The sequence below is a fragment of the Crocuta crocuta genome, unplaced genomic scaffold (genome assembly GCF_008692635.1).
Source record: "Crocuta crocuta isolate KB4526 unplaced genomic scaffold, BGI_CrCroc_1.0 scaffold214, whole genome shotgun sequence".
In the NCBI taxonomy this organism is placed as follows: domain Eukaryota; kingdom Metazoa; phylum Chordata; class Mammalia; order Carnivora; family Hyaenidae; genus Crocuta; species Crocuta crocuta.
The window spans coordinates 853,282-862,418 of record NW_027529999.1 but is presented as its reverse complement, the minus strand read 5'-3'; positions in this window follow the sequence as shown (position 1 = coordinate 862,418).

Here is a 9,137-nt window from a genome sequence, read left to right as displayed (position 1 = left end):
CAGGTGAGGAGGGGTTATAATCTGAGAACTCGGCTTTGAGGAGTCAAGGTGGAGAGGTCTCTTCAACCTTGAGAGGGAGTCACACACGGGTATCTGGTCAGGATCATGGCTCCGGACAGGGGATGCAAAGGTGGGTGGCCCAGGCTCTGGGTGGACTAGACATCCCAGGGGCTTCCCGGGCCAACCAGGAAGTGCGCGTAGCTGGAGAAGACGCAAGGCACATTTCAACTGTCAAATACTGCCCAGAGGTGGGTGAGGGGGGTTGGGAAGGGGAGGTCACTGGTGCTCTTTACCAGAGGCCTCCGGTGAGAGAGAATTATCGGAGGGTGGTGGAAGTGAGGGCCAGAGAGGACGGGTGGAGGGGGTTGGGGAGGGCGCCGATTCCAGGGAGTCGGGCTGGACCCGGGCAGCGGAGTACAGGAGGGGGGCTCCTCCCATCAGGAGGCTTCAGATGAGGCATGTTACAGCTGGTGGGGACAATGAGATGCAGAAGAGAAGAGACAGTCACCAACAGGGACCCTTGCGTGGGTGGGTGGGAGTGAGTGGGGGGCGAGCCTCCAGTGCCCTGGGTGGGAGCTCAGGCATCACATCCCAGCTGACAGAAGGCAGGGCGCACCGCGGGGTCCCTGGGAGAAGGTGGAGTTCTCTTCTGACTGGTTATCTTTTCTCAGTGAGAAACCAGGTCCCAGGCTGGGGTGGGGGGCGGGGGGAGGAGGAAGGGGTCTTGGTGTTCAGAGGAGAGGGCCAGCCATGGGGAAGTCACAAGAGCGAAGAGTGAATGGGCAGCGAAATGGGGCCGGATTGCCAGCACAGGGGCCACCGAGGTTTGCGGGCGTCGATCTGCAGCGAGGCCGCCATTCCGTGTGTTTTGTCTCCGTCCCCGACCCGCCGCGTGGGTGCGGGTGCGCGCTGGAGGGCTCTGCGGTCCAGGCGCCTCTTAGCCTGGCTGTCCCCAAAGCCCCTGCCGTCCTCAAAGCCCTTTCGCGACCCCACACGCCGTCCTTCCATGGACAGATCTGCCGGAGACTCATTCACAAGGACCCCCTCTCCCCCGCCTTCAGAGAAGCGAACGCACCTGGGCACCCAGCGTTAAGCAGCAGAGCTGGGATTCGAATTCACACGCAGGGTCGATGTTCTCCCTTCAGGGCAGCAGGGACGTGTTTAAGAAAGTCATGCGTCCCAGATGGTGGGGAAAACCCCAAAAAACAACCTGGGCAGTTGGGGGATGTGCCTCAGGTGTCCTGTGCCTTGGTAGGACTAAGGCTTTGTACCGTTCAACTGTAGTGACTTGCTGCCTCCCACTGGCTGATTTTGGTATTGCATCCAGACTGCAGGTGCCCAGGATTTGCTTAGCCTGCTAAGGGTTCACCGCTGGGACCCAACCACGCCTTATTGAAGGGATTTGATGGGGCTTCTCACACACACACACACACACACACACCCGTTTTGATACGTGAGAAAATGGAAGCCNTCGGGTGTTCATTCATTCAGTAAGCATTCATGGAACACCTACTCGGTACCAATTAGTTTTAGGCATAGGATTCAGCAGGAAACAAGGCAGGAGACAGCATTGCTCTCACGGAGCTGCCCTTTGGGGGTTGGGGGGAGGGGGACAGATAGTAAACAAGCAAATGGGTGCTGTGGAGGAATTGAAAGAGAGAGTGGCTGGAGAGGGTGCTCGGGAGATGCCATTTGAGGAGAGACCTGATGGCCAAGAAGGTTGGGAAAGACACTCCAGGAAGAGGGAACAGCACTGCAAAGGCCCTGAGGCTCTGCAAGATTTGGGCAGGGTCCAGACCCTGTGGAGCCCAGTGACGCCCCAGCCCATGGCCATCCGTGGAGACATGCAGCGGCCAGAGCAGAACGTGGTCTGGAGGCTCGTGCCATTGACCTGCTCTCAGCGAGTCCACAGCCTCCCTCCGCCCCACCTTAATCACGCAGCTGGCCATCCTCCAAGGTCCTCCTCTCTTGGCTTGTGTGACACCAACCTCCAGGGACAGGAAAAGCCAGGATTATTCTCCCGTTACGATTAAGGCTTAATATTCAAACTTGAGTTGTTTCTGGTTTGGAGGAACTCACTGGTCGGTCAAAAGCTAGAGTAGGAAATGCTGGAATGTGGCGTCAAAGGTCAAGGTCCACATTTCTGGGACCTGGGATGCAGGAGAGAACCTGAAGCAATGTATTCCATTCTGTTCGTGGCTGTCGCCAGGTTGTGTGTGTTTGTGACCCTGTCTGTGGCCAGTGGTGAGCCACTCTTGCAAATGTGTGAAATGGTGTTTAGAATGAATATTTGTAAGTTTCTATACATAGTATGAGTATACCTTCTTCAAAATCTGTGAGTGGAGTTCCAAGAAATAATAAATGTTGGAAGCAAAATAAGTCCCTAAAGTGGCAATTTCGACATGTAACTTGAATACTCCCCAGTCATGTTAGCTGGTATTTCCCAGTGTTTGAATATTTGCTATAAGCTATCGTTCTTTGTAAAGCAAAATATTTCATCATTTAAAAAAGGAAAGTTTTATGAAGCAATGTGTATCCTAATATCCAAAGTGAAGATATGTATGGACACACATTTAATTCATCCAGCCTCAGTGCAAGATGAAACAAGCATTTCCACTCCTGAAATACTTATCATAAAAACAAAGCCCAAAAGCAATTAATGCTTTACGTGTTCTAAATTTTCATTTTACTTTTTTTTTAATTTTTTTTAATGTTTTTTATTTATTTCTAGGAGAGAGAGAGAGAGACAGCGTGAGCAGGGGAGGGTCAGAGAGAGAGGGAGTTACAGACTGAAACAGGCTCCAGGCTCTGAGCTGGCAGTCAGCACAGAGCCCGACGCGGGGCTCGAACCCACGAACCGCGAGATCATGACCTAAGTGAAAGTCGGACGCTTAACCGACTAAGCCACCCAGGCGCCCCTTCATTTTACTTTTAAATAGTAAACATTCATGATATTATCATTCTATCTTAAAAATAATTTCTATTTGGCATTCGCTTTGGGTTAATGTTCTGCTTTTTATTTTATTGTATTGTTTTAGACATTTTTTAATGTTTCTTATTTTAAGAGAAAGAGAGAGAGAGCACATGAGTTGGGGTAGAGGCAGAGAGAGAGGAGAGAAAGAGAGAGAGAGAGAGAGAGATTGAGAGAGAGAATCCCAAGCAGGCTCCATGTTGTCAGCACAGAACCTGATGAAGGGCTTGATCCCATGAACCATGAGATCATGACGTGAGCCAAAATTAGGAGTTGGATGCTCAGTGGAGTGAGCCACCCAGACNAGAGAGATTGAGAGAGAGAATCCCAAGCAGGCTCCATGTTGTCAGCACAGAACCTGATGAAGGGCTTGATCTCATGAACCACGAGATCATGACGTGAGCCAAAATTAGGCGTTGGATGCTCAGTGGAGTGAGCCACCCAGATGCCCTGAGCTCTTTTTCTTAATAAGATCTACATTCTTCTTTTTTTTAAGTTTATTTATTTATTTTGAGAGCGAGAACAAGTGGAGAAGGGGCAGAGAGAGAGTAAGAGAGAAGATATCAAGCAGGCTCCACACTGTCAGCTCAGAACTCAATCCCATGAACCATGAGATCATGACTTGAGCCGAAATCAAGAGTTGCCTAAGCAACGGAGCCACCCAGGTGCCCCAATGTTTCCCTGTCTAATGTGTTCTATTATCAAACGTCTATATAAGGTAGAGATCATTTTTGCATTTTTTTGACATATATCATCTTGTCATAGTATATGGTCTGATTATAATAATAAACTATGCATTTATTATTATAATTTTAACACAGATAACCTATGAAACATTTGTTATAACCTTCTTACAGAAAGATGTTCACGGTTTTTATTATTATGGCCAATCATTATTTTTTTCCAAAACACATAAAGTGTTAGGAAAAACATGGCATACTGTGTGATTTAAGGAATTTCACAAAATTTCCTGGGATTCTGATATCTCATACCCAAACCCCAAAGAGCCGTATCTGTTGGGGATTTGGAAATGTTTTCTGAAGCTCTACATCTCTTGACTCTGCATGCCACCCTGTCGCAAAGCCACTGCTCTAGTGGCCAGACCTTCATCATCTCCCTGCCCTTATGAGTCAGTCCCCAGGCTCCTCTAACCACCCCTCCACAGCCCTCAGAGAGATCTTTCTAAAGTGAAAATGGACTGTCATTTCTTTAAACCCTTCCCCAGATCCCCGCACAGTCACCAGTGTTTCTCAAAATGCATCTGCAGGTGACTACATAAAAACATCTGGGAGTTTCTTAAATGTGGCGGTTGGTGGAGCCTCGTTCAGGCAAGCCGAATCAGAACTTCTGGGGGCCGAGGGAATCTCTGCACATTTATCACATCTTCTGGATGGCTTCTCAATAAGCGTTTTATTTATGGTTACATACAACACAAATATAGGAAGCCACATGAAACAGATGTACCAATTAATGAACCATAATAAAGCAAACACCTATTGGAAGGCAAAACCTTGTCTCTCACCCCAGACACTCTCCACATGATCTTGATCTTCCCCCCCCCCCCCCACCATTCCCCTGCCAAGGGCAACCACCATTCTGACCTTTGTTAGAATGTTCTTAAGTTTCAAACTGAATGCCTCTCATTGATACAGGACTATTTCAGTTTTCTATTTCTTTCCGCATTAGTTTTGCTAAATTGTGTATTTGGAAGAATTTGTCCATTTTATGTCAGCTGTTGAATCTATTGACATGAAGTAGTTATACTTCCTTAGTATCTTTTTATGTGTAGGATCTGGAGTGGTGTTCCCTTTTGCATCCTGATATTGGTAATATTTGCCATTTTCTCTTTTCATTCTTGCTAGCAGAATGAGGAACGAACTTTTACAAAATATGTATTTATTGAAGTAATCTCTACACACAACATGGGGCGCAAACTCCTGTCTCCAAGATCAAGAGTCACTTGCTTTATGGACTGAGCCAGCCAGGCACCCCCAAAGAACCAACTTTGACTTTTTCTTCGTCTATATTATCGGTTTTCCATTTCTTAATTATTTTTCTCTACTTAGTCTGGGTTTAATTTTCTCTCCTTTTTTTTAGCCCTTTCATTGATTTTCAGCTTTCTTCTTTCCTAATATGAGCATTTAAGCCTATAGATTTCCTAGTAAGCACTGCTTTAGCTGTATCCCATACATTTTGATGCATTTTGTCTTTTTGTCCTTACTCTCATTCAGCTCAACACTTTTCTAATTTCTCTTCCTATTTCCTCTTTAATGTATGGGTTACTTAGTTGTCTATTGTTTAATCTCCAAACATTTGGTGAGTTTTTAAAAGCATCTCTCTTTTATGGTTTTCTAGTTTGATGGAATTTTGATCAGAAACATAATCTGTATGATTTCACTCCTTTGAAATTTGTTGAGACTTACTGTGTATGATTCGGAATACGGTTGTTTGGGGCAAATCATTCATATGAACTTGAAAATCACATGTATTCTGCACATATATTCTATACGTGTCAATCGAATTTAGTTGGTTAACCACTTTGCTTAAATCTTCTATATCCTTACGAAATTTTGTTTGACTTTCTGAGAAAAAGATGTTAAAATTTTCACTTGTGCTGGTGCATTTGTCTATTTCTCCTTTTAGTTTCTCTGTGTTAGTTGATTTATGTATTTTTAATTTATGTATTGTTAAGCTGTGTCATTTTGTGCATACAAATTTAGGACTGTTACATTTTCCTGTTAAATTGATCTTTCATTATCATAAAACATCCCTCTTTATTGCTAGTAATACTTCTTGTCTTAAGCCTATTTTATCTGACATAAGATAGTGACACTAGCCTTTTAAAATCAAAATTAAGGGGTGCCTAGGTGGCTCAGTCAGTTAAATGTTCAACTTGGGTTTGGCTCAGGTCATGATCTCACAGTTCATGGGTTTGAGCCCCATGTCAGGCTCTGTGCTGACAGCATGAAGCCTGCTTGGGATTCTCTCTCTCCCTCTCTTTCTCTCTCTCTCTGTCTCTCTCAAAATAAATAAATAAGCTTAAAGCTTTTTAAATTAGATTAAATTAAAACTTCAATGGTATATCTTTCGGGGGCACCTAGGTGGCTCAGTTGGTCACACTTCTGACTCTTGATTTTGGCTCAGGTCATGATCTCAGTTTCTTAAGTTCAAACCCCACCTCAGGCTCTGTGCTGTTAGCTTGGAGATTCTTGAAATTCTCCCCGTCTCTCTGCCCCTCCCCTCTCCAACTCTCTCTGTCTCTCTCAAAATAAATAAATAAACTTAAGAGAAAAATTAAAATGGTATATCTCTTTTCATCATTTAGTTTCACCTTTCTATGTTTATATATTTAAGTATGTTTCTTATAAATGAAATACAATTCAGCTTTTGAAAAATCAATTCTTTTTTTTAAGATAATCTTTATTTTATTTAATGTTTATTTTTGAGAGAGAGAGAGAGAGAGCTGAGGAGGGACAGAGACAGAGAGAGACAGAGGATCCAAAGCAGGCTCTGTGCGGGGCCCAATGAGGGGCTCAAACTCACAAACCACAAGATCATGACCTGATCTGAAGTAGGTCTCTTAACTGACTGAGCCACCCATGCACCCCTGAAAACTCAGTTCCAATGATATCTGTCTTTTGGTCACTCTGTTTAAACTGTGCACATTGAATATAATTACTGACATAGTTGGCTTTAAGTCTACTATTTGTTTTCTATCTCATCTGCTCTTTGTTCATCTTTTTTCTCCATTACTTTCTTCTTTGGGGTAATTAATCATTTTTATTATTCCATTCTTTCCTTTTATTAGATTCTAGTTATACATTTTTGCAAAATGCTTTTGGTGTTTACTCTGGAAGTCTAAAACCGCATCTGTGACCTATTACAATATGTTTTATTCAGTTCAGGCTGCGGTAACAACATACCATAACCTAGTGGGTTAAACAACAGAAATTCATTTCTCCCAGTGCTGGGGGCTGGGAACCAAGATCAGTACACTGGCACGTTTGGGCTCCGGTGAGAGCCCTTGGTCGCAGATGGCCATCTTCTCGCTGTGTTCCCATATGGTGGAGACAGGAAGCAAGCTCTATCACATCTCTTCTTCTTCTTTTTTTTTTTTTTAATATTTTTTATTTATTTCTAGGAGAGAGAGAGAGACAGCGTGAGCAGGGGAGGGTCAGAGAGAGAGGGAGTCACAGACTGAAACAGGCTCCAGGCTCTGAGCTGTCAGTCAGCACAGAGCCCGACACGGGACTCGACCCCACGAACCGCGAGATCATGACCTAAGCGAAAGTCGGACGCTAAACCGACTAAGCCACCCAGGCGCCCCTCACATCTCTTCTTACAAGGACACTAGTCATGTCATGAGGACTCTACTCCTGCCACCTGGTTACTTCCCAAAGCCCCATCTTCATGTACCCTCCCATGGGGATTAGAGTTTCAACATATGAATGGAGAGAGAATACAAGCATTCAGTACATATCACAGAATTACAGATGTCTTATAGTAGTAAATTAATACATTAACCACTGTTTTAAACTGTTAAAGAAATTTAGAATGGTTCGACTCTATATACAGCTTTCTATCCTTTGTGCTTTTATTGTATATTTCACTTCTATACATGCTATTAACCCTGTAAGATATCTATATTATTGTTTTGGAGCCAATTATTTTATTTTCTCTTATTTATTTATTTTGAGAGAGAGAAAGAGAGCTCAAGCACGGGAGGGGCAGAGAGTGAGGGAGAGACAGAATGCCAAGCAGGCTCTGAACCATCAGTGCAGAGCCCAATGGGGGCTCGAACTCACAAACCGTGATATTGTGACCTGAGCTAAGATCAAGAGTCAGATGCTTAACTGACTGAGCCACTCAGCACCCCTATCGCCAATTATTTTAGGTTTACCCACATATTTGTGCTTTTTTAGTTTTAGTTTAGTTTTGTTTTAAGATTTATCTATTTATTTTGAGGAAGAGAGAGAGAAAGCACGAGTGGGGAAGGGGCAGAGAGAGAGAGGGAGAGAGAGAATCTTAAACAGGCTCTATGCCCAGCACTCCATCTCATAACCCTGAGACCATGACCTGAGCTGAAATCAAGAGTCGGGTGCTTAACCGACTGAGCCACCCAGGCACCCCCTGCCTTTTTGTTTGTTTTTTTCTGTGTTTCAGCTTGGCGAACTGTCTTCAAGTTTGCTAATGCCATCTTTTGTCTTGCTTTACTCTGTCTTCTGTTAAACATATCTAATAAGTTCTTAATTTCAGGATTGTATTTCTCTGTGTTAAAATATCTGATTATTTTTAAAAGTATCTTCCACTTCTTTATCGACAATCTCTATTTTTATCCGCTTTGCCAATCTTTTCTTTTAGGCTTTTTAACATATTCTCAAAGATATTTTATTTTATTAAAAATTTTTTAACGTTTATTTACTTTTGAGAGAGAGAGACAGATTGTGAATGGGCAAGGGGCAGTGAGAGGGGGACACAGAATCGGAAGCAGTCTCCAGACCCCAAGCTGTCAGCACAGAGCCCGATGTGGGGCTTGAATCCATGAACCACGAGATCATGACCTGAGCTGCAGTCAGACGCTCAACCAACTGAGCCATCCAGGTGCCCCTATCAAAGATATTTTAAAGTTCTTGTCTACTAACTCCAATATGTGGATCATCGTGGTTCTGACACTATTGTCTATTTTTTGTCTTGATTACTAGTCACATTTTCCTGCTTCTTTTTATGTCTAGTAGTCTCTAATACATGACACTGTTCAAATTATAAATTACCCCAATACAATGAGTGTGCAGGATATCTTAGAATGGTCTTTATTTGCATTTCTCTGATGACGAGTGAGGTTGAGTACTTTTTCATGTTTATTGGTCGTTTGGATTTCATCTTTTGTAAAGTGCCTATTTAGGTATTTTAATCATCATTTGATGAGGTTGTATTTTTCTTATTGATCTGCAGGTGTATATAAATTGACGTATGTTCCTGAGGAATTGATTCATTTCTCCTTATACAGTTGTCTTCTTTACTCCTGATCGTTCTTGTCTTAAAGTTCCCTTTGTCTGATATTAATAAATATATGTTTTTCATTAGTAGACCTCATCCAGAGGAGACTTCTGCTTCCTTCACCTAATTTGGAAATCATACTGTATTTATGTTTCACTGGTTATCTCAC